General features: G+C 37.2%; 1 long non-coding RNA gene across 1 annotated transcript in view; it reads right to left on the reverse strand.

Moving 5' to 3' along the window:
* LOC148006284 (uncharacterized) overlaps window positions 1–26,803 on the reverse strand; it is a 392,633-nt gene that overhangs the window by 111,243 nt on the left and 254,587 nt on the right. The gene's annotated exons all lie outside the window — the stretch shown is intronic.

Raw genomic sequence — 26,803 nt, forward strand, 5'->3', positions numbered from 1 at the left:
GAAGATGTTGCCACATATTTCTGCTTTCAGCATAATAGTTGGCCCCACAGTGATACAAACTATAACATAAACCACCCAGAGATGCAGATGTGTGAGGTTGGGTTTTCACAGCTGTTTTTTTTGGTTCCATTACTGACATAATGTCTCAGATGTAGTCAGGCTTTGAAGAGTTTGCATGGTTTGGGCATGAGAGACCCATGAGATTCCTCTGTACCCTGTATGCTTCAGCAGTACAAACATTACTTAATCTCTGTAGACTTCTTGAACTTTTGCAATCATTGTACCTGAGGAATAGAAGTGATATTTTTCAGAAAAGCTATTGAATGGCTTTTGGGAGGTACAAATTAGAGGTATGCAATGTTGAAGCTTAAGACAGACAGAACTCTGGTGTTCATTTTGAAATCGGATCTTAGTTGCTTGTCAAAGATTTGAAGTTTATGTGGAGTCAAGACCTGTTTCCAAATCAGTATTATGGTTTGATGCTTTCAGTGGCCTTTATGAATTCTTGTCTTTATGTAAATTTGCCTTCAGCACTTGCCTGAAGAGACTAGTGGATTTTCCCACCTTATTTTTCTTCTATAATATAAGACTGGCTCCACATTTTACAATTAATAATTGTCCTTCCATTTGAGTAGATCTATTAGAAATATCTATGTGTTTGGTAAAACAATTTTTACCTCTAGAATTTTTTGTTATTTTAGTACCAATTCTTTTTTTAAAGCTTTTAATAAACACATGTACTAATGGAGTACTCTTCTTGCTTCCCATCCTAACCAACATGAAGAGTCACTTAAGTTTTCGATCTTGCAATTCTGGCGAGTGCAAGATGAAATATCAGGGTCACTTTCATTTGCATTTCCTTGTTGACTAAGGAGTGTGACCATTTCATCAAGTGTGTTTCAACTATTCAGGATTCCTCTTTTGAGAATTCTATTTAGCTCCGTGCTCGAGGTTTAAATTGGGCAATTTAGTTTATTGGTGTCAAATTCTGTAGTTCTTCATATTTTTTCGATATTCTGTGTTGGATGTCAGGTTTGTGAAGATCCTTTCCAAACCTGTAGATTGTAGTTTTGTCTTATTTACAGTGTTCTTTGCTTTTCAGAAGCTTTTCAATTGAATGAATTTCGATTTAGTACAAACTTGTCCAACCACTCTGGTAATCAATATGACTATTTTCCATAAAATTGGGAACAGTTCTGCCAGAAGATCTAGCTATAATATTCCAGGGCATGCACCCAATATATGTTCCACCATACCATAGGGATATGTGTTACACTATGTTCATAGAAGCTTTATTTGTAATAGACCGAGTTGGAAACAATAAAGATGTCACTCAACCAAAGAATATGTACAGAAACTGGTTCATTTATTCAACGGAATTCTAACCAGCTATTAAATACAAGGATATCATGAATTTTGAAAGCAAATGAATGGAACTAGAAAATGTTTGCCTGAGTGAAGTAAACCAGGATCAAAAGGACAGGCATGACAGGAGCCTAGTATTATTGCATTTTGAGAGGCTCAACCTAGCAGCAGCAGACAAAAGCAGATTCAGAGAGTCTCAACCAAACACTGAACATAGCACAGGGAGTCTTTTGAAAGAGTTTGGGGAAGGATTGAATGGCCTTCAGGGAAGTCATAAGAACTCCACAAGAAGACTAACAGAGTAAAATAGTCTAACTTGGAAGCTCTTATAGACTGAGCCAGTAACCAAAGTGCCTGCATGGCTGGAACCCAGGGCCGCTGCTCACATGCAGCAGATGTTCAGCTTAATCTACACGCAGTTTCCCCGACAACTGGATTGGGAGCTATCCCTAAGCTGCTGCCAACTTGTGGATTCTATTTCCATAAATGTGCTACCTTGTCTGGTCTCAATGGGTGAGGATATGCCTACTGCTGCCGTGACTTAATGTATGAGAATAGGGTGATAAGTGAGGGCAGCAGTGGAATTTGCTCTCTCAGAATAGAATGAGAGGAGGGCACTGTGTCTGAATGACAAGGACAGGGAAGAGTGATCTAGATGTAAACAAACACACAAAAAAATGGAACAAATTTATTTACAGATTTTTCAAAAAAAAGTTAATTCCACATAATATTTTGCCTTTAAATGTTTTTAAAACACACACACACACACACACACACACACACACACACACACACTCATACACACACACACACGTGGATTATCTACATCCAAACACAGAATAAACCTCCATGAGGTACAGATAACTCATCTTTAAATGTATGATCAAAATCTTCCCAATCTATTTGAATTATGAGAAAATAAGACCCTGAATTTGGTGGAAGCTTTAGGTTCCATGTGTTAAATTTCAGCTTCTATATTTACATTTTATCCATACTCTTCAAACCACAGTTTTTGATAATTTTGTTTTAATGCTTCGCTGTCTAATTCATACCCATGTGTATAAAAGGTCTTCTAGTCCTCAGAGTTCTGGCTCCCACACTCACCATATATCATATTGATAACAATTGATACCATGACGATGTGACCCAAAATGTATTATAATTTTGTTCATGCAGCTGATGAGTTTGGATATTCTGATTCATCTTCTCCGAATGCCAAAAATGAATGTTCCTTTATCAGGAACTAAGGATTATAGTCCCTGACTGTGTTGCAACAGTCTAGCAGTTGTGCTTAAAATATAGCTCTACATTGTTTTAATGATGCAAAAGTCAGCATATATTATTGTCATACCCAATTTTTGCCTAATTTTCCTGCTTACATCTTTCAGCAGGGTGTCTATAATCTTTCATCTGAGGGGCTTCAGGTCTCTTTTCACATGCCACGTGTGAATTTTCTCCTGTGCAAGCAGGAGATTACCTGGGAATGAAAGATTCTAAAAGGAATGAGGTAGATCACAGCCTAATGCCCTGTTGTACTTATTATATCCCAACCTGTGGTTTTTTACCCAGCTTCTAAACTTTTAGTTCCAAAATAAAAAGCACACAAAGCTTTTATATTTACAAAAAAGCATTAAACAGTACAAAAGCTTGGCAACTGCCTACCCTCTCTGATGTTAGAACCTATTTTCCTATTTGTAAACCAGAGGTATTACATACTGTGCTTCCTATAGGTTGCTCTTAACTGGCCATCCACAGGGCCACATTTCTTTATTTCTAAGCCATGGGCGTTCTTCTTCCTCTTCTTCCTGGTACTTCTCTCCAATTTCCATCACAGGACACCTTAAGCCTACCTATGTCTCTTCTGCACAGGTATTGAGTGTTCGCATCTTCATTTAACCATCAAAATTAATTTGGGACAGGGTCATTTAGCATCTTCCAGTAAACTCTCTCCTCATTGGGTAACAAGTTTTTGGGTTCATTATTACCATTTATATATAAGTAGCATCAGACCAACTAATTGAAATGCTTCACACAGCTATACTTTAGTTTCTGTTATACAATGTATACACAAATTCAATAAAGGAGGAGGTGATCCAAACCAGACTGTTTGAGTTCAGAAAATCATGATTGGAAACAAAAGATGAGACAACGCATGAATAAATAAATGTTTGTGTGCAAATACTAAATGTTGACATAGCAGTTCCTTGAAAACTTACTCAGGGCAAATTAATTTAAAGACAATTGTCTGGTATAGTATAGATTATATATAGTATAGATTATATTTTAATATAGTATAGATTATATTTTAGGGTATCATGAAAACAACGCAGAAGACCATATGCAGATTTAGGGTACACTAGGGGCAGATACTCTGTGTTCTTGGAATTTTCCTCCCCAAGACTCAGAAAACACAAAAACAGAATTGTTTTCCCATGTTCCAAAAATGAGGCAGTGAAAGGAGGGTCTAGTGAACTGATTTTAGGAAACAGTAGGTGAATATATCCTTTAGTCAAACCTGACAAACACAGTATCCATCAATTCACTCTGGCTGAATAGGGAAGAAGCACATCAGAATAGGGAAGTTTAGCTATATAAAGAGAAGTGATAGCAAGACAGTGTGTTTGTCACAAGGAGGAAAAGTGGGTGTGGTAGGATACAATGTAGAAGTCTCAGCCCATTTTTCACTGATCTAAAAATAATTCTATCATGTTTTTTTGTTTGTTTTTATTGCACTTGTACACCATACTGTGTATTACAGGGAATGGAACAAAGAAGATAATGATTCAGCAATGAAAAGAGCCCGTGAACTTTTTGTAGTTTTGAGACTGTGCTGTTGTAGATGACTAGGTCTTAATGAGATAGTAGCATGTAAAGCATTATCCAGAGTTACCTAAATCCCATTCTACTTGCAGGGCTCAAGATAAACTTTTTCCTTTGTAGAAAACTATGCATCAAAATTATATTCTGAGACACCTGAAGATGCTTGTTCAAGATTAGTTATTTAGGTTATTCAATATGTAGCTGATTTCAACCTTAACAAAGTGCTCCAGTTTTGTGTATGCCTGAGCCTAGTCCTGAACCATGAGGACTTCTTCACAGGTGGGTCATGCCCTCAGAAGAATCAGTTGCTGTCAGAACACAGAATGGACATGAGGTCCACACTCTTTTTCTTGGGTTCCTGCTATTATTCTTCAATTAAAAAATGACAGCAATATAAATTTGCTTATCCATTACTGTAAGGGATGTCTTGTAATTTTAGTAACTTCTCACTTAACACGCTTAATATCAGGTATTATTCGATTTGTATCTTAACTGTCTTTTTAAACATGTGACATCCAGATATTCCAGACTCCATCATTTTATCCAAACCTTTGAGGGAACAAAATGTACAGTTGCTTGCTGATCAGCATAGTACCAACAAACATCAGGAAATTCTCCAAAACCATTGATCTATGGTTTGTCTGCCTTGTAAGATTAAGTCTCATTGAGGTTTAGAGGCAGTGGCCAGATTTCACCTTCATCATCAGGAACCTGGAGTCTGAATGGTTTTTACCTTGCTCCTCTTGCCACTATTGGAGTAACTGTCCCATAATGGGGCAAGTCAGAACATAAATCACTTGAAGTAACAGAAGTGTGCAATTGGTTGTCTGCCATTGTGCCTGAACTTCTGTAGACTCTATTGACTGAGAATATTTTCAAATGAAACCTGGCATGACAAGACACTCTCAAGTTTTATTAGAGTCAAGAGCCTAACTCTGTGTCATTGTCTTCTGCTTCCATAGCACAGAAACTTATATTCTGCTCATCAGCAAATTGGTCATTGTGTATTAGGCATCTGCATTGCACAGTTGGCTTGGTCTACCATCATCAAAATGAAGGTATGCTACACATGAAAATGCAGGCATCTGCATTGCACAGTCGGCTTGGTCTACCATCATCAAAATGAAGGTATGTTACACATGAAACTGCACTCTAACACAGAAATGTGGCATCTGCATTATATCATTTAACTGGTTATTATAACATAGTATCTAATAGTTAGAAAATAGAGTGCTATAATTAAGGTAGGTCTGTATATTCTCTAGAAACAAGGGCTCATCGGGCAATTAAAACACAAAATGACTGAACATTGTTCAGAAACTTGTTCCTATAGCACAATGGAACGAACAATGTGATTCTACACTCTTTATGTCTATTCACATAATCTGCTTATTGTTGCAGGTCGCTACGGCTCTCTCCTTATTTGATTCTCAAATCTCATTAAAATCCCTGAACTAAACAACACTATGGAAAATTATATTAGAAAAACAAATTGTTTTTCAAAATTGTCAATCAATGAACAGATTTTAATCTCTGTAACCAGCCAGCTATTTAGAAAGAGAATTAGCACTTTGTCTTCTTGATTGAGTTTTGGTTTATTTGCATATTAAGAAATGAAACTATGAAAAAGACTGTTACATAGTCAATGTCATTCTTCCTTTTATACTCACTGTACTACTCCATTTGGATGCTTACTTATAAAAAGATTATCTACTGACAACTCCTTAACTATCAGTACTTCCAATATAATATTTACCGCAGTTTGTTTTTGTATAATGTTGACATTTTCTACCTTGCTATATTTAATGGAAACTTTAATCATTTGTATAAAGCTCCATAGGGTGATATTTTAGGAGCTGAAAAGTTAGTGTAGTGTTTTATGGAACAAAGACTATTAAGACTCATTTATCAACGTATTTGTAGATAGAAATCATGGTTTGGTCAGATATACTGTGAATGAGCATTAAGTATACTGAACTTATAAAATTAACTTTCTTTAAATAATCAGAAATATTAATTCCCTATTGTTCATGACCTTTGCTTTGCCATGATGAAAATACTTTGCAAAGATGACTTAAGCAGCAAAGATTTAATCTGAAAAATCTTTTCAGTTTTGGGGCCATATTCAGAGGGAAGGCACTTTGAGTAGCAACCATTTAAATCATGTGGATCTGAAAGAAATAGGTTTGAAATAGCCAAAAATAACATATACCCAAGTTCTGTGCCCATGAACTACCTCTTCTCTCTTTGACAAATACACAACTGAGATTTCTCAAACCTACCATAATAATATCCCAAGCTAATGCCAGTTATGTAAAAGGCAAGTTTCAAGAGGTATCACAGAATACAATAGGAATCCACAAATTATGAAGGTGCTATTATACAGACATGAGTTCCCTGAATTAAATATAGTCTATCTTGGGTACACTTAGAAGTTTTTTTTTTTCTGTATGAATTGCAAAACCCAGCACAGATAGGAATAGCCAACCAGAAAATAAAGTCCTCTTATGTAAATTCTGAGACATTTTGTCACCCCTGTGATCTTGGTCTTGAAAGGAGGCAGACAACACTGAAAGTTTCCCATAACCATCACAATGGTTTTTAAACCCAGGAGGGTATTATAAATATTAATAGGTGCAGAAACTTCATGGAACAGCTGAGGCAGCACAGACTTACACTGCTGACCCAGTAGGAGGTTTGTGTTATGACTTGTATCACTGTGGGAGGAAGACTCTTAGCCAGTACACAGTAGTAAATAGCAATGTCTTCAGGCTCAAGGCTGCTGATGAAGAGAGTAATCTGTTCCAGATCCACTGCCACTGAACCTTGATGGAAACTGAACCCAGTATGCAAATTGGATGCCTGAGAGATGAGTAGTTGTGGAGCACTCCCTGGTTTCTACTGGTGCCAGGATAACCAAGTATTAATGTTCTCACTGGCATGGCAATTGATAATCACTCATTCTCTAATAGATACAGATAGAGTGGATGGAGTCTGGTTCATCTGGATATCACATCTCATACCTGAGGTTGAATAGGTACAACAGACAGATAATGTTAAACATATAGTATGATATTTTCCATAAAAATCGAAGCAGCATTCACCACAATGTGCTCCACTTCTGTCTGACTTACCTGAAAACCAGAGCAGCAGCACTAGGAGTTCAGGAAGGACACTCATTTCGATGTTGTATCCTCCCTGAGAATGACTTCTGCACATAGTGTAAACATCCTCTCATGAAATCTTCACAAAGTTGGGCTGTGCTTTGCCTACATGCAAATCAGTAGAGGTAAGCAAGGCTGGAGCCAACTACAGTATTATTTTGGCTCATGAAATGGACTCAGCATAAGCTATAGAGTGCTCAGGTAACCAAGAGAGAGAAGAGTATAACATATCTGCCTTCAAACAACATGATATTTTTTATCAGTCAAAGAATTAATTCAGTGGAATTATAAAAATGCTATGTTGTTTTCTATCACTCACTATTTTCTTTATATCTCTTTTCAGAATACATTCCTATTAAGAATAGTGACTGGCCTCCTTAAAGAATCTCAGAAATTTAAAGATGTATTATTCATTCATATACACTTAAAAATAAAATTCTAAACTGTATCATAAAAATTTTCAAATAAATTACATTACACACCAAAATTCTCCAGAATCAGACTCTATAGAAAACTCTATAGAACTCAATGAACCTCTACACAGATAGAATGAAAGTAAGCAGATCTTTGTATTAGACTTTATACTTAGATGGATTTTGTGTACATATCCTTTTCCAAATCCAAAAAGTCCATCAGAGTATTAACAAAAATATAGCTTTATATCCCTTTTATGTGTTGTCTCTATTATACACATTTAACTTTTGGCTTTTGATATTATTTATGACAAAAATACTTACTCTTAGTCAGATCCTGGAATGCTCTTGAAGTGAACATGGAGAACACTTAAAATCATTGTGGTGTCAGGAGTCTCTGAAAGTATGAGTTTCTTATCTTCACCTCGGTGATCTGTGCTCTACCAAGGTACACTAATCAAAGTCTTACAGCATCAGGAATCATCTGAGTTCCCTGAGTTCCTTTCATTGCTTATTGTGTATTGTATCTGTTTCATAATATTCCTTGGTTGCTTCAAGATACTATTGATATCTTTGTGTTCTTTCATCACATAATATATAATTTTCAAAACTGGAGATTTACTCCCTAAGAAATACTTAATTGACCTTCAACTTCTCTGCTCTATACCATATTCTACCACCACCAGGTTTGCTTCAGCTCCAAGAAGAATATAATTTTCAAAGGTTGTATTTATGTTAGTAGAGATCAAGGATGTAGAAGGGACAAGTAAAAAGGAATGAGCACAAAAGATGCACATATGGGTGCTGAAGGGAGAATAGAATCACTAAGATCATATGTGAGCTGAGGCCAGAGGAGAATCACTAAGATCAATTGGGAGCTGAAGCCAGAGGGAAATCACTGAGATCATATGGGAGTTGAAGCCAGAATAGAATCACTAAGATATGCCCATATAAATATCATGATATTGAGTTCTTAAGTGTCGCGCCCACCTCGGCTGGCAAGGAAGACGCAGCACTGTCGGATTCTTCTCAACAGCCTTTATTGCAGGACCACCTCATTGCTGATACGGGGACCTCGAGCAGCAAAGGTGCTCGCCTTATATACACAACAGGCTGTGGCTATGTTAATGGTCCTTCAGGGATTGGCGCAGCACGAATCACCCCTGCTACTTGTCCTCCAGGGATTGGCGGAGCATGAATGGCCCCTTTAGCATGGTACCGCCCCGGCCAGATTGACACCAGGTGCAACCCCGCACATGTGCAGTACTGTTGTTCACCACAGGAGGGTGCCGGATGTGCGATAAATTGTTTACATCCAGATGGGACTGGATGTTGGTGCCATCTTTGTTTTACCGTGCAGCTCCCTACACTCAAGATTGGTGATCTTTTTAAGAAATTTAACATGGGGATATGATTCTCCTTCACAGAGGTCCAAAGAAAGGTGCATATTCAACTGAAAAAGCAGCAAAAGACACTCTTTCTAATTATTTACATTACTGCATCATTATTTTTCCTGTTTCTCTGATAAAATACCCTCATCAAAGCAGCATAAAGGTTTATTCTGGCTCAGAGTCCAAATATCCAGTTTTAAGGCTGAGTAAATAGCTCATAAAGTAAAAGCCCTGGCTTTTTTGTTGAGGACATAAATTCAGTTATCATCAGGTGTGGGGAGGCAGGCAAAGTTTATAGAGCTGCACTAATGCTTCTGATGCGATTTTCTCAACTTTGAATGAATCAGCCACACATGCGTGCACGGACACACACACACACACACACACACACACACACACACACACACATGTGTATGTGTATACATCTGTATACAAAAATAAATGATTTTTAACAAACAAATTTTGTCCTGTCTAGGAAGCAACATCTGCATAGTCTTGTACTAACTTGTCACAATAAAACCTAACTTACAACTGCCATTCTCTATTGTATACTCTACAAAATCCTCTGCCAAATAATTATTCACTCACATTATTACATCACAACAGAGAAGAGAATCATAATGCTCTACCTGTTTCTGAGATTCTAGAGGCATTTAATGATTGATATAGGTAATGGAGGTCATACTCCGCTGTGATCATGATGCTGGCAAAGTACTTTTTAAGTAAATATGACACTGACATGTTCTTATAGGCAATCAAAATTAAAGATACTTGACTCTGAATAAAGAAATGAAAATAGGAAGATGTGTCTGAAAAAAGTGAATTCCACTGAGAGGAGAGAGAATAGAAAGAGAATGTTGGAAAAAATTGAAAGTATGATTAAAAAGTGTGATGTGGTGTGTGTATGTGTGTGTGTGTGTGTGTGTGTGTGTGTAAAAGACAGAGAGAGAGAGAGAGAGAGAGAGAGAGAGAGAGAGAGAGATCTATACAACGATGGGCATGTGCATATATGAAGGTCCAAGGTTCTCTTTCCATATGGTATTATGGCAGGGACCTAATTAATCCTACTGGTGTGCAGGGTCTTCTTACTCTAAGTTAGTTGTCTTGAAAAGTTTGTAGTGATTTTCCCCTTTCTGCTTCCTATTTCACCTTAGAGATACCCAGTTGAGCACTCCTGTATTCAGCTTATCAAATGTGTTCCATGGATCAAAAGAATAAATCTCAGGTCACTTGATATGTTTGGCTGTCAAGTGCTTTAACCCATTGAGGCATCTTTCAGGCTTGATGGGCATGTATTTTAACTCAGCCATATCAAACCTAGATATGTTGTACTAAACTATCTTTGAGAGGCTTGCATGCATAATAAACATGATTCTGAAAGACTTTTATAAAATCAAAACTTAATGTTTCCTAGTTATAATTAGCCAGTCATTTTCATCTAGAACTTTGATATTTTAACTCCTTGAAAGCATAAAAAGATTCTAAGAATCTACTTGCCCACTACAAGAAAAACGCATCAGGATTTCCTAAGCATATCATACAATTAGATCTAACATAAGGACCTTATTTTTGGAAGTTGATGTATAGAGCTGTATTTGCCATCCAATATAACTTTGGTTTTTCTTATCTCATCAAATCCTTCCTTTAATGGGGAGCATTGTGCTTGTATTGCACATAAAATTGAAGGCCCCTATCCACCTAGCACTAGTAAAACTCTTTTTTCTTCTGATTAATGCATACAACACTATGGGTGCTTTTAGAATACTATTATTTACCCAACTGGGACAAACAATTTAAGCAGTGAGTGCTTAACTGAGACATTAAACACACACACAAAATGAGCTATTGGTGAATGATATGGACCCCCTTGGTTCAAAAACTAATTCACTAATGCTATCTAGCAAATTCATTCCAATAACTTGCTTATCACAGCAATCTTCTCAAAGTGAAGTATAATCATTTAATACGAGTGCTGCCTATAAGCTAATATTTATAGTGATGGTAATGGAGTAGCAAAAAAATTAATTTTATGGCTGGTGGACACCACAGCATGAGGCATTGTATTAAAGAGTCACAGCATTAGCAGTTTGAGAATCACTGCACTAAGTAGTCAGTTTTAATCCCAATCAGAGATATCATAAGATTGAGCATAATAATGCAGAAGGATCAAGGAACACATCATTATCATTACCTTCATAATGTGCTATACTTTTTGGCTTTGTGAATAAAATGAGGTTGTCATACTGAAGTCTTTGAAGCCACATTCCAAAACAATCCTCAAGCATGATGGAAAGAATACAGAGGAGCAGAATAAGCCATAGAGCTCTTACTACCCACTATTTAATAGCAATGTAGTGGTCAATGTCTCTCTAGGTCTTAATTGAAATAAATAACAATTATTTTCACCATTACTCATAGAGAACTCAGGAGAATTATTGTCTCATTATGTAAATGATTAAGGAATACAAGTATTGAGAAAGAAGCTAGCCTACTGCATAATTAGGACAAAGAACATATTTCCCATGAGTGGTGGTTGATATATGCATGGCCCAGGGAATGACAGGATTAGAAGGTGTGGCCTTGTTGGGATAGGTGTGTCACTAGGGGCATGGGCTTAAGACCCTCACCAAAGCTACTTGGAAGTCAGTATTAAGTTAGCAGCCTTCAGATGAAGATGAAGAACTCCAAAGTCTGCCTGCACAGGATTCACCTCCATTTTACCACTTGCCTAGATGCTCCCATGTTCCCATGTTGATGATAAAGGACTGAACTTCTAGATCTGTATGTCATCTCCAACTGAATATTGTTGTCTATAAGACTTGCCTTAGTCATTATGTCTGGTCATAGCAGTAAACCTAGGATAGAAGTTGGTGCCAGAGACTGGGGTATTGCTGTGGTAGGACTGATGAAGCTTTTGTTTGGAAAAATGTGGATTTGTTGACTTTGGAAAGCCATGGAATGCTTTGAATGGGACTTAATGAGCTATCCTAGTAGAAATAAGGAAGATTTTGTTGCTGTGAGTGATTTGAACTGTGCAGTCCTGTCGATGTTTCTGTGCAAAAGAACTTCAGTGTGTGGCCTAGAGACAGTTTTTGTAGCATTTTCATGAAGGACGTGGCTGCCTTTTGCTCTCACCTGAAGAGTCTGTCTGAGACTAAGGTAAAGAGATTCAGATTTACTTCATTGCCAAAGAAAGTCTTAGAAATGACCATCACAGACTTGTTCTCTGGTTTAGTTTCATGGAGAGCATTTAAACAAACATAGCAAGCTTAGAAAGGAAAAATATAAAATGTTTGATTTGGATATTAAGGGGGCACCAGGAAGCAAAATGCAGATGAATCCTGTGTTCAAGGAAATTAAATTGAATTTAGGAAGTGGTGACTTTGTGGTAAGATCCCAACTAGCTGAATCATCCATCATGATCCAAGTAGGCTTCATCCCTGGGATGCAGGGATGGTTCACTATACTGAAATCCATCAACCTAATCCATTGTGTAAAAAAACTCATAGAAAAAAATCTACATGATCTTTTCATTAGAAGCTGAGTCAACACACCTTCATGATAAAATTCATAGAAAGATCAGGAATTCAAGGCCAAAATTTAAACACAGTAAAAGCAATATATGGCAAACCAGTAGCCAACATTAAGTTAAATGGAGAGAAGCTTAAAGCAATTCCACTAAAATCAGGGACTAGACAAGACTGCCCACTCTCTCCATATTTATTCAATATAGTACTCAAAATTCTAGCCAGGGCAATCAAACAACAGAAGGAGACCTAAGGGATACAAATTTGAAAGGAAGAAATCAAAATATCACTATTTTCATGATATGATAGTATATTTAAGTGATCCCAAAAGTTCCACAAGAGAACTACTAAGCCTTATAAACAACTTCTACAAAGTGGCTGGGTATATAATTTACTCTTAGAAATAAGTAGCTGAGAAAGAAATTAGGGAATCGACACCCTTTATAAAAGTCCCAAATAATATAAAGTACCTTGATGTGATTTATCCAAACAAGTGAAATAACTGTACGACAAGAACTTCAAGTCTCCAAAGAAAGAAATTTAAGAAGATCTCAGAAGATGGAAAAATCTCCCATGCTCATGAATTGACAGGATTAATATAGTAAAAATGGCCATTTTACCAAAACAATCTACAGATTAAATGCAATCCCCATCAAAATCCCATCTCAATTCTTCTTAGAATAACAAAACAAAAAAAAAAAACCAGGATAGTGAAAACCGTCCTCGACAATAAACGAAGTTCTGGGGGAATCACTATCCCTGACCACAAGCAGTATTACAGAGCAATAGTGATAAAAATTGTATGGCATTGGTACTGACACAGGCAGGTAGATCTATGGAATATAAGTGAAGAACCAGAAATGAACCCACACACCTGTCACTTGATCTTAGACAAATGAGCTAAAGCCATCCAGTGGAAAGAAGATAGCATTTTCAACAAATGGTACTGTTTCAACTGGAAGTCAGCATGTAGAAGAATGCAAATCAACTAATTCTTGCCACACTGTACAAACGTTATGCCCAAGTGGATCAAGGACCTTCACATAAAACCAGATACACTCAATCTAATAGAAGAAAAAGTGGGAAGAGCCTTGAACACATGGGCATGGGGAAAATTTTCCTGAACAAAACAATAGCTTATGCTCTAAGATCAAGAATCAACAAATAGGATCTCATAAAACTGAAAAGCTTCTGTAAGGCAAAGGATACTGTCCTCAAGACAAAATAGCAGTCAATAGATTCAAAAAAGATCTTTACCAATCCTACATCTGATAGACTAATATCCAATATATATAAATAACTCAAGAAGTTAGAATCCAGAGAAACAAATAACCCTATTAAAAATGGGGTACAGAGATAAACACAGTATTCTCTGCTAAAGATGATCAAAGGGCTGAGAAGTACCTAAAGACATGTTCAACATTCTTATTTATTAGGGAAATGCAAATCAAAACAGCCCTGAGATTCCACCTCACACCAGACACAATGGCTAAGATCAAAACTCAGGTGACAGTAGATGCTGGAAAGGATGTGGAGAAAGAGGAAAATTCCTGTATTGTTATGGGATGCAAGCTGGTAAAACCACTCTATAAATCATTTTGATGGTTCCTCAGAAAACTGGACATTGCACTATCTGAAGACACAGCTATTCCTTTTCTGGACATATACTCAAATGATGCTCCAACATCCAACAAAGACCCGTGCTCCACTATGTTAATATTATAATATTCTTTATAATAGCCAGAGGCAGGAAAGAACCCAGATGTCCTTCCACAGAGGAGTGGATACAGAAAATGTGGTACATTTACATAGTAGATTATCACTCACCTATCAAAAACAATGACTTCATGAAATTCATAGGCAAATGGATGGAACTAATAAATATCCTCCTGAAAGAGCTAATCCAATTACGAAAAAACCAAAAACTAAAAAACAAACAAACAAAACACCACAGTATGCACTCACTGATAAGTGAATATTAGCCCAAATGCTCAAATTACACAAGACACAATTCACAGAGTATATGAAGCTCAAGAAGAAGGAAAGCCAAATGCAAATATTTGAGTCCTTCTTTAAAGGGGGACAAAAATATTCATAGGTGTGGATTTGCAGACAAATTGTGGAACAGAAACTGACAGAATGGCCATTCACCTGGGGATTTGGCACACACACACACACACACACACATACACACACACACACACACACACACACACACACACACACACATATATATATCCACTAAAGCTAGGTACATAATATCTATTAAGCCAATTAGTACATGATGACAGGAGCCAGATAGAGAGGCTCAGTCAGAACATGACAAATACAGAGAGGAATGCTAGCAGTAAGCCACTGAACTGAGAATGGGATCCCATTTGGAGGAAATAGAGAAAGGCCTGAAGGAGTTTAAGGGTCTTACATCCTCATAAGAATGAGAATACCAATCAATCAGAGCTCCCAGGGACTAAACCAGGAAGGGGAATAACATTTGAAACGTAAGTAGAGAAATATATCTAATAAAAATTAAAAAATAGAGATCCATAATAATTGAAATGTTTTGTGGAGTGACTTTACAAAATAAAAGTGGTTTTTGACCAAAAAAAAAAGATTTGCTATTCCACAAATTTATTTAGTTTATTCTTCAAATTCCATAAAGATATACTTAATTTGACATATGTAAATCAAAAAGAATTTGTATTTACCACATATCTGATAATAAAAATATATCTAGTGCTACAGATTCTTCCTATCCAGTCTTTAAACCTGTAATAGAGGCTCAGTTACTTAGAGCAGCAGGAGAAAAAAGATCAAGGATCTTCACCTTCATATCAGAGAAAGAACAAATTCTACAAGTCCTATTGAGGACTCCAAGCAGAGGCTTCCCATTGTGCACATTAGTGTTCTGTTTGTCTGTAGCCACATGCGCTACCTGGCTTCACTGAAGGTACTTGTGTGGCCCACTTTCCCTGCTTATGTAGAATAAGGATTGGTTTAGAGTGAAGAAAGCATACTCTGGGGATTAGTCTAGCCTCTCTGTGAACATAGATCACTCACTGATCTCTTTTTACATTTTCAGAGAGCTGTTCCCCCTCTTCTGTGTATGGACAGATGATATGAGGCTTTCATCAACTCTTTGATCTTCAAACCAATAAGTTTTCCCACTATCATTTGCTCTGTGGTCATGAAGCAAAATGAAGTCTATAGAAACACAAAGGACAATATGGATTTGTATGAGGAGAGCTGGTACATTTTGTCTTTTCACATTGGAAAGATTCACAAATAAATATATACTATGCTTAGGACTGGAATACAATATTTTGGTATATGAATTGAAATGTATGGGTATTGATAAAATAACTAGTATACATCCTTTTCATAGGCATTTCATATCCATTACTCCTTTGTAGCATTAGACATCATCAGTCACAAAAACAAACAAAAACAAAATCAAAAATAAAAACAAAAAACAAAAAAAAATAGCATTTGTTGCACTGACGCACTTAGAAAACATGAAGGGGGTATTAGTGTTGATAATATCTCTAATCAGGAATTCTACCACGGTTTTTCTTCTTTAAAAGCATCTCTAATCCCTGTAATATGTAAACAATGTTGAAATGAATAAAAGAATGTTTTGTTTATTAAAGATATAAAAACAGATGGAAGTGAAAACAATGTTTAAGTTTATTAAGGATCATGAAACATTTAAGGGTCTGAATGACCACAAAGTAAAGAAAGGACCTCTGCTTGGGATAATGCTATGGAACAAAAACCTACTAGAGGGAATAGGAGTAACGAACCGAGTGCCCACGACATCATCAGACAAAGATCAGCCACAAGATGGGAAGCAGGACTGCGTAACTTCAGAGCAGTCATGCATGCAATCAGTCACGTCAGCTTTATAAGATGAGAATTTAGTGAATGGAGGTCCTGCTATTTAAGAGTCACATTTTTTGGGTTTTTCCTTTTCATTGGGTATTGAGTTTTTGCTTTTATGTATGTCTCCTAATTCATATTAAGAGGATCAGGGAAGGGGAACAAAAGGGAAAACACTTTGTTTCAAATATTGTTGCCAGGCACCTATAAAAGGGACCTATGTACAGTTTTCCGTGTCTTTTCAGGTATATGTCTGTGTCATAGTGAACAGTTACTTATGAGTTGGAGCTCTCTTGAGGACAGCATGCCAGAAAATTATAATGACCATAATATACTCTTTATAGGAGCCTGGGCTGACACTGTTCTTCTCTTTCTCAAGAGAAATAATCACATTTCCTGTCAGAAAAATCTATGCATCCCAACTTTCTTCTGAGTATGGCAGAGACATCATGTCTTTATTAAATGACAGAGGCAAGTCAGCCAAGCAGCTGTGCCAGATAGCTAGATTTGCATATCTGAGGAACACAGTCCACTTAAGTATGCCTTCTTATTAGACAATCTGCACGCTTTGGTATTCAGTCCCAGACAGGACACAGGCCAGTCATGATGGCTCCAGTTCAACTCTTAGGGCTGCTGCTGCTCTGGCTCCCAGGTAAGATGGACAATATCAAAAACACTTTCAGAAGTGTGCCCGGTACTTTGAAAAGTTATGTTTTTCATGTTATTAACAGTATGTATTTTATGTGTATTTCCAATATCAGCCATGAGATGTGACATCCAGATGACCCAGTCTCCTTCAGTCCTGTCTGCATCTGTGGGAGACAGAGTCACTCTCAACTGCAAAGCAAGTCAGAATATTAACAAGTACTTAAACTGGTATCAGCAAAAGCTTGGAGAAGCTCCCAAACTCCTGATATATAATACAAACAATTTGCAAACGGGCATCCCATCAAGGTTCAGTGGCAGTGGATCTGGTACAGATTACACACTCACCATCAGCAGCCTGCAGCCTGAAGATGTTGCCACATATTTCTGCTTTCAGCATAATAGTTGGCCCCACAGTGATACAAACTATAACATAAACCACCCAGAGATGCAGATGTGTGAGGTTGGGTTTTCACAGCTGTTTTTTTTTGTTCCATTACTGACATAATGTCTCAGATGTAGTCAGGCTTTGAAGAGTTTGCATGGTTTGGGCATGAGAGACCCATGAGATTCCTCTGTACCCTGTATGCTTCAGCAGTACAAACATTACTTAATCTCTGTAGACTTCTTGAACTTTTGCAATCATTGTACCTGAGGAATAGAAGTGATATTTTTCAGAAAAGCTATTGAATGGCTTTTGGGAGGTACAAATTAGAGGTATGCAATGTTGAAGCTTAAGACAGACAGAACTCTGGTGTTCATTTTGAAATCGGATCTTAGTTGCTTGTCAAAGATTTGAAGTTTATGTGGAGTCAAGACCTGTTTCCAAATCAGTATTATGGTTTGATGCTTTCAGTGGCCTTTATGAATTCTTGTCTTTATGTAAATTTGCCTTCAGCACTTGCCTGAAGAGACTAGTGGATTTTCCCACCTTATTTTTCTTCTATAATATAAGACTGGCTCCACATTTTACAATTAATAATTGTCCTTCCATTTGAGTAGATCTATTAGAAATATCTATGTGTTTGGTAAAACAATTTTTACCTCTAGAATTTTTTGTTATTTTAGTACCAAAGAAGTGGAGACCAACAGGAGCCGGATGTAGATCGCTCCTGAGAGACACAGCCAGAATACAGCAAATACAGAGGCGAATGCCAGCAGCAAACCACTGAACTGAGAATAGGTCCCCTGTTGAAGGAATCAGAGAAAGAACTGGAAGAGCTTGAAGGGGCTCGAGACCCCAAAGTACAACAATGCCAAGCAACCAGAGCTTCCAGGGACTAAGCCATTACCTAAAGACTATACATGGACTGACCCTGGACTCTGACCCCATTTGTAGCAATGAATATCCTAGTAAGAGCACCAGTGGAAGGGGAAGCCCTGGGTCCTGCTAAGACTGAACCCCCAGTGAACTAGTCTATGGGGGGAGGGCGGCAATGGGGGGAGGGTTGGGAGGGGAACACCCATAAGGAAGGGGAGGGGGGAGGGGGATGTTTGCCCGGAAACCGGGAAAGGGAATAACATTCGAAATGTATATAAGAAATACTCAAGTTAATAAAAAAAAAAAAAAGCATCTCTAGGGGTTGGGGATTTAGCTCAGTGGTAGAGCGCTCTCCTAGCAAGTGCAAGGCCCTGGGATTGGTCCCAGCTTAAAAAAAAAAAAAAAGAAGAAGAAAGAAAAAAAAAGAATATAAAAGCATCTCTAATCCCTGTAATATATAAACAATGTTGATATGAATAAAAGAAAGTTTTGTTTGTTAAAGATAGAAAAACAGATGGCAGTGAAAACAATGTTTAAGTTTATTAAGGATCATGAAACATTTAAGGGTCTGAATGACCACAAAGTAAAGAAAGTACCTTCGCTTGGGTTAATGCTTTGGGAAAAAAACCTACTAGAGGGAATAGGAGTAATGAACCGAATGCCCACGACATCATCAGACCAAGATCAGCCACAAGAGGGGTAGCAGGAGTGTGTAACTTCAGAACAGCCATGCATGCAGTCAGTCACATCAGCTTTATAAGATGAGAATTTAGTGAATGGAGGTCCTGCTATTTAAGAGTCACATCTTTTGGGTTTGCCTTTTCATTGGGTATTGAGTTTTTGCTTTTATGTATGTCTCCTTCTTCTTATTAAGAGGATCAGGGAAGGGGAACAAAAGGGAAAACACTTTGTTTCAAATAGTGTTGCCAGGCACCTATAAAAGGGACCCATGTACTGTTTTCCGTGTCTTTCAGGTCTATGTCTGTGTCATAGTGAACAGTTACTTATGAGTTGGAGCTCTCTTGAGGATAGAATGGCAAAAAATTATAATGACCATAATATACTCTTTATAGGAGCCTGGTCTGACACTGTTCTTCTCTTTCTCAAGAGAAATAATCACATTTCCTGTCAGAAAAAAATCTATGCATCCCAACTTTCATTCTGAGTATGGCAGAGACATCATGTCTTTATAAATTACTGAGGAAGGTCAGCCATGCAGCTGTGCCAGATCGCTAGATTTGCATATCTGAGGAACACAGTCCACTTAAGTAGGCCTTATTCGACAACCTACACGCTTTGGTATTCTTTCCCAGACAGGACACAGGCCAGTCATGATGGCTCCAGTACAAGTCTTAGGGCTGCTGCTGCTTTGGGTCCCAGGCAAGATGGACAATATCAAAAACACTTTCAGAAGTGTGCCTGGTACTTTGAAAAGTTATGTTTTTCATGTTATTAACAGTATGTGTCTGATGTGTATTTCCAATATCAGGCATGAGATGTGACATCCAGATGATTCAGTTTCCTTCATCCCTGTCTGCATCTGTGAGAGTCAGAGTCACTCTCAGCTGCAAAGCAAGTCAGAGTATTGGAAATGTCTTATGCTGATCAGCACAAGATTGAAGAAGCTTCCGAACTCCTGATGTATAATACAAACAATTTGCAAACAGGTATCCCTTCAAGGTACAGTGGCAGTGGATCTGGTACAGATTACACACATAACATCAGCATCCTGTAGGCTGAAGATTTTCCCACATATTTCTGCCAGCAGTACTCCTGCGGATCCCACAGTGATATAAATCATAACATAAAACTCTAATGATGTAGATGTGTGAGGCTGGGTTTTCATAGTTGTTCTTTTGGTTCCTCCTACATCTGACATAATTTCTCAGATATAGCCAGGCTTTTAAGAACTTTGAATGGTTTTGACATCAGAGTCCCATTAGGCTGCTCTATAACCTGTATGCTTCAGCAGTACAAACACAACTTAATCTCTGTAGTCTTCATGAACTATTGAAGTCATTGTCCTGAGGAATCTAAGTACCATTCTCAGTTGGAATTTTTATGTAGCAAAACAAATGTCAATGTGGATGACCCAAACAATGTTTCCTGTTAAAAACACAATTGGAGTCTACAGAAAAGCTATGGAATGGCTTTTGGGAGGTAAAAAAATAGTGGTATGCAATATTGAAACTTAAGACAAAGAGAACTCTGGTGTTCATTTTGACATCAGATCTTAGTTGCACGTCAAAGATTTGAAGTCTAAGTATGTGGTCTCAAGATCTGTTTCCAAACATTGGTATTATGATATTGATGCTCTTAGTGGCCTTTATGTATTCTTGCCTTTATGTAAACTTTACTCTTTTGAAGAAGCTGCTGGTAGGATTTAACAGTTATTTGTCTTCTACATTGTAAGATTTTTTCCATATTTAAAAATTAATAATTATCCTTCTATTTGAGTTGATCCACTAGAAATATTTATGTCTTTGGTGAAATAATCTTTTACCTGTAGAATGTTTTAATTTAGCACAAATTCTTTGTTTAAAGCTTTTAATAAACACATATACTGGAGGAGTACTACTCTTTCTTCACATCCTAATGAGCATGAGCTATAGCTTACGTTTTTTATCTTAGCAATTCTGGTGTGTGTAAGATGAAATATCAGGGTAACTTTCATTTGCATTTCCTGATGACTAAGGACACTGACCTTTTCTTTAAGTGCTTTTCAGCTATTCAGGGTTCCTGTGTTAAGCATTCTGTCTAGTCCTATGCCCCAGTTTTGAATTGGGTTATTTGGCTTATTAGTGTCAAACTTTTTGAGTTCTTTATATTTTTGGATCTCAGTCCTCTGTTGGATGTCATGTTTGTAAAGAACCTTTCCCAAACTGTAGGCTGCTGTTTTGTCCTATTGACAGTGTCCTTTGCTTAATAGAAGCTTTTCAAATGAATGAGCTTCCATTTAATGAAAACTTGTTCAACCACTCTGTTAATCAATAAGGATACTTCCCATAAAATTGGGAACAGTTCTACCTGAAGATACAGCTATACCTCCTGGGTATTTACCCAATATGTGCTCCACCATACCACAAGGACATGTGCTGCACTATGTTCATAGAAGCTTCATTTGTAATAGCCAGAAGCAGAAACAATCAAGATTTCTTTCAACCAAAGAATGGATACAGAAACTATGGTCCATTTATGCAGCAGAATACTAACCAACTCTTAAAAGCAAGGACATTATCAATGGTGAAGGCAAATAAATGGAACTAGAAAATACTTTTCTAATGGAGGTAAACCAGGCTCAAAGAATGTGCATAACAGGAGTCTAGGATTACTGCCCCTTGAGAAGTTCCACCCAGCATCATTCAAAAACAGATGCAAAGTATCTCAGCCAAATATTGAACATGCACAGGAAGTATTTTGGAAGAGTTCAAGGAAGGATTGAGTGACCTGTAAAAACTCATAGGCACTCCACAGGAAGACCAACAGAGAAAAATAACCTGAACCCTTTTGAGCTCTCAGAGACTGAACCACTAAACAAAGAGCCTGCATGGGTGGAACCTAAGGCCCCTGCTCACATGCAGCAGATGTTCAGCTTAGTCTACATGCAGTTTCACAACAACTGGATTGGGAGCATTCCCAAAACTATTGCCAACTTGTGGATTCTATTTCCATAACTGTGCTACCTTGTCTGGTTCCAATGGGAGAGGATAGGTCTACTGGTACAGAGACTTAATATATGAGAAAAGGGTGACAAGTGAGAGGAGTAGAATTTGCCCTCTCAGAAGAGAATGATAGGGGGACTGTGTGTCTGAATTACCAGAACAGGGAACAGTGATCTAGATGTAAAGTGAATAAATAAATAAATGAATAAATAAATAAACAAAAAAACATAAAATGGAACAAATTTATGTACAGGTTTTTCAACAAACAGGTAATTGTACATAATTTTGCCTTTAAATGCATTTAAATGCAAATCAAAACAACCCTGAGATTTCACCTGACACCAGTGAGAATGGCTAAGATCAAAAACTCAGGTGACAGCAAACGCTGACGAGGATGTGGAGAAAGAGGAACACTCCTCCATTGTTAGTGGGATTGCAGACTGGTACAACCATTCTGGAAATCAGTCTGGAGGTTCCTCAGAAAATTGGACATTAAACTACCAGAGGACCCAGGTATACCTCTCTTGGGCATATACCCAAAAATGCGCTCAATGATAAGTGGTTCAGAGTGATTAATCTGTAAAAGAAATTAAAATGCATTAAATTATCTAATATATATATATTTATACCCTCACCATATATCATAAACAAAATATTTGCTGTAGACAAAGAAGAAATTATAAAGCATTGTGGGATTATTGTGCCATCTGCATTACTTTCTGTAATGCTACATCTTATATAAATGATCCTGAGCTCTTTTGTTTTAAATACAGTTTCAGGAGAAGAGATCACATTCATAGTCCCTTCACTGAGTTTATTTTGTTTCCCTTTGTTAGTCACATGATGTACTGCTGAAGGTGATAGACATCTGGGCTACTTCTGTGGATTCAGATTTGACTGGTATGAGCAACCTAATGCAGTTCTTTGATAATGTTGCCACTCTCTGAAAGAACAGCACCTGACAGTCTTTGTTATATAGAGACATAACGTGTGAAAACAAGGTTATGTGGAATGACTTGATTTTTATCACAGTATGTTTGATACTTCTTTGGTTAACTGAAAAGTCTATAAAGCATCTTACCATGCAATAATAACAATATATTTTTTAAAACTGATGAATTAAAATAAAAACTACTATGGTGTGGGATGTTGTCTTACAAGTGAGGGTATTACAAGATAGAATGAGGCCTGTCATTGAGGAAGAGACAGAAGGAGACTGGCAGAGAAGTTGCAACTGAGAGAACATGGAGGCTGACGTAAAGATTCCACTCTCTGTATCTACAGGTTGTTATGAATGTTCTTAAGGGATGGATATGTACAGGCCTTTTTTAGGTGGGCAATTATATCTTATCAATTGGATCAGAGGTTAATGTGTACTCTTTCTTGTGGAGGATTGAGTTTTGGAGAGTGTGTAGTGTCAGAGACACTGGGCTTCCAGGGATTTAGGATGTGTTCTTCTGGTAAGATATCTAGCAGATACCTTGGGGCACTGTGGGGCTGGACCTAGTAGGAACAAAAGACAGCCTTTTATTTTATTTTTCTCCATCTTTTTAAATTGGGTATATCTTATTTACATTTAAATTGTTATTACCTTTCCAGGTTTCTGGCTAACATCCCCCTAAGCCCTCCCCCTCCCGTTATATACGGGTGTTCCCCTCCCAAATCTCTCCACTTTACTGCCCTCCTCCCCAAAATCCTGCTCACTGGGGGTTCAGTCTTGATAGGACCAAGGGCTTCCCCTCCCACTGGTGCCCTTACTAGGCTATTCATTGCTACCTATGAGGTTGGAGCCCAGGGTCAGTCCATGTATAGTCTTTGGGTAGTGGCTTAGTCCCTGGAAGCTCTGGTTGGTTGGCATTGCTGTCCATATGGGGTCTAAAGCCCCTTCAAGCTCTTTCAGTCCTTTCTCTGATTTCGTCAACGGGGTTCTCTTTCTCCATTCAGTGGTTTGCTGCTGGCATTCACCTATGTATTTGCCATATTCTGGCTATGTCACTCAGGAGAGATCTACATCCGGTTCCTGTCAGCCTGCACTTCTTTGCTTCATCTTTCTTATATAGTTTGGTGGCTGTATATGTATGGGCCACATGTGGGACAGGCTCTGAATGGGCGTTCCTTCAGCCTCTGTTCTAAATTTTCCCTCCCTCTACCCTCCCAAGTGTATTCTTGTTCGCCTTTTAAAGAAGGACTGAAGCATCCACATTTTGGTCATCCTTCTTGAGTTTCACGTGTTCTGTGCATCTAGAGTAATTCGAGCATTTGGGTTAATATCCAGTAATTAAGGGCACTGACTGCTCTTTCAGAGGTCCTGAGTTTAATTCCTAGCAACCACATAATGGCTCACAACCATCTGTAATGGGATATTATTTTATAACTTTACAACAACACAAGGGTTCATATATATATATATATATATATATATATATATATATATATATATATATACTCTAGAGGTTGATTGAGAAATATAAAATCCATGGACGGCTCTCATAGGGAAATAATTTCAGATGTTACATGTTAAAAAGGTCCCTTTAGATTCTTATAGATTTAAAAAGAATATTGTATATTTTCGCTAGTATATCTTTCCACTGAGAATTATTCATAATGCCGAGTAGGCACCCATACCTAGTACATAACATTTACTGATGTGTTACATTAACTAAATGATACAATTTATTCCTACTAATTCAGTAGAGGACGAGTCAGCAGGTTTTAGTTTTGAATACAAGGCATTTTTTCTATATTAACCAAGATAGAGTGTATTCATTAAGTAAAGATAATGTCTTGATTAGGCTGGTGTTTTGTGAAATTTCCTAATCAATATTCAGAATACCATCTGTTGTTATTTTAGAGCAAGACTATGCCATCTTCATAAAACACGTAACAGTAGCTCTTCACACTGAACATTAGTAGTCTGTAGGCCTTGGTGTCCTGTTAGATGTGTTTGTGGTCTTTACGCAATTATGTGCTAACACGGCCAAAACTGGAAATTTTAGACTTTTCAAGTTGACAGATTAATTATGCTGAACTGTGGTCTATTTTAATATGGAAGTGACAGTACTAGCCCTGAACCATAACAGATAAGATGGGTGTGCTAATTTATTTGGACATATCAGAATTTTCTGATTGTATGTAATAAAAATGCATTGATGTTAACAATCATTTTCCCATCTTCATGCCTTATCCTTGATGAAAAGCAGAAATTCAAAGTTAAAACAATCAGATTTTTCCCAGCAAGTTAATGTGTAATGTTCAGAGATACAACCTTTATGAGATAAAGAACTATCTATGCAGTTACTTTTCTGATTTTTCGGGGTTAAGCGTTAGTTAGAAGGGAGTTTTGTTGAATCAAAATGTTATACTCTAAACTATGGGATTGTAACACACACAGTCTGTTAGATAAAGGATCAGATTCCCTGAGAAAATTCCTTTAACAAGACTGCCCAGATGATGACAAGAGAGCAACTTGACATAGACGAAGGGATACTGGAGAACTGGCTTTGTTCTCTAGCCTTTATATGAATTAGTAGCTCTAAGGATAAATACTGGGGATTTTGTTGCTAAGAAATATGGCTGAAGTTTCTTTATTATATGAAACAAACTGACATTAAATAATTAATGGTTAAATAAGGAGACATTCTTAAACCATATCTAGACTGCTGTAGTTTCAAGTTTAAATTGTAGCCTAGAAATAAACTCATTCAAGGCAAATTCATTCAGGCATATTTGACTGGTTTATAAAACATAACTCTGAACTTGGTTATGTGGAATCTGGGAAACCAAACTTCCTCAAACGCTGTTCTTCAGAATTGAATACATATGTAAATGTAATGTCCAAATTTATGAACTCAATAAATGTTATGATTAAATTGAAAGAAGTGTTGTTCTTTAGTTAGAAGGACTAAGTATGGGACCAACAGAGTGAAGATGAGTATAAGAAACCTTCAGGAACTAAGATCTGGATCCAGCATTGACTGTAGTAATGGCATCATAAATATGTACAGTGATGTTAAAACCCATAGCACTGTACATGCTGTATAAGAACGGCCTGCTTATGTCAGCTGCACTTCAGTAAATTGATTTTCAGAGAATACAAAGATTCTCAAAGAACAAAAAGAGATACAACAATTGCAGATTACTACAGCATATTCTTGGTTCTAAACACCTTTGTTAGATGCTGGTGGCCTATTCCAAAACTTAAAATAATATTTTTCTATCCTGGTAAAATTTTCACATAGGAGGAGAGAAAAATGGCTCCATGGTTAAGAGAAGTACATATTCTTTTACAGAACCATGGTTCAGTTCCTAGTACCAACATGGTACCTTGTATAAAAATGTGCAATTTAAGTAGAGATATGATACCTTCTTCTAACCTCCAGAGGCACTAAGTACTTATGTGGTACAAATGCAGGTTGAATACCCATACATGTAAAATAATTTATTCCTAATTTCACTTAGATGCATACTGTTTATATATGAGTAGATTGGTCTTATTCTATGAGATAATGATTCTTGTCATAGCTGTGAGATGGAGGATGCAGGTGGGAAATAACATGTTTTTAATGAAGATTATGGAACAGATAGAATTAATGAGCAATGTTAGTTATGTCTAGAAGACCTTTAGGGCTTTCATTTCACCATTTTGTGTGAAGAGAGAGAAATTGGGTGTGCAATAAATT

The sequence above is a fragment of the Rattus norvegicus genome, chromosome 4 (assembly GCF_021556685.1).
Source record: "Rattus norvegicus strain SHRSP/BbbUtx chromosome 4, alternate assembly SHRSP_T2T, whole genome shotgun sequence".
In the NCBI taxonomy this organism is placed as follows: Eukaryota; Metazoa; Chordata; class Mammalia; order Rodentia; family Muridae; genus Rattus; species Rattus norvegicus.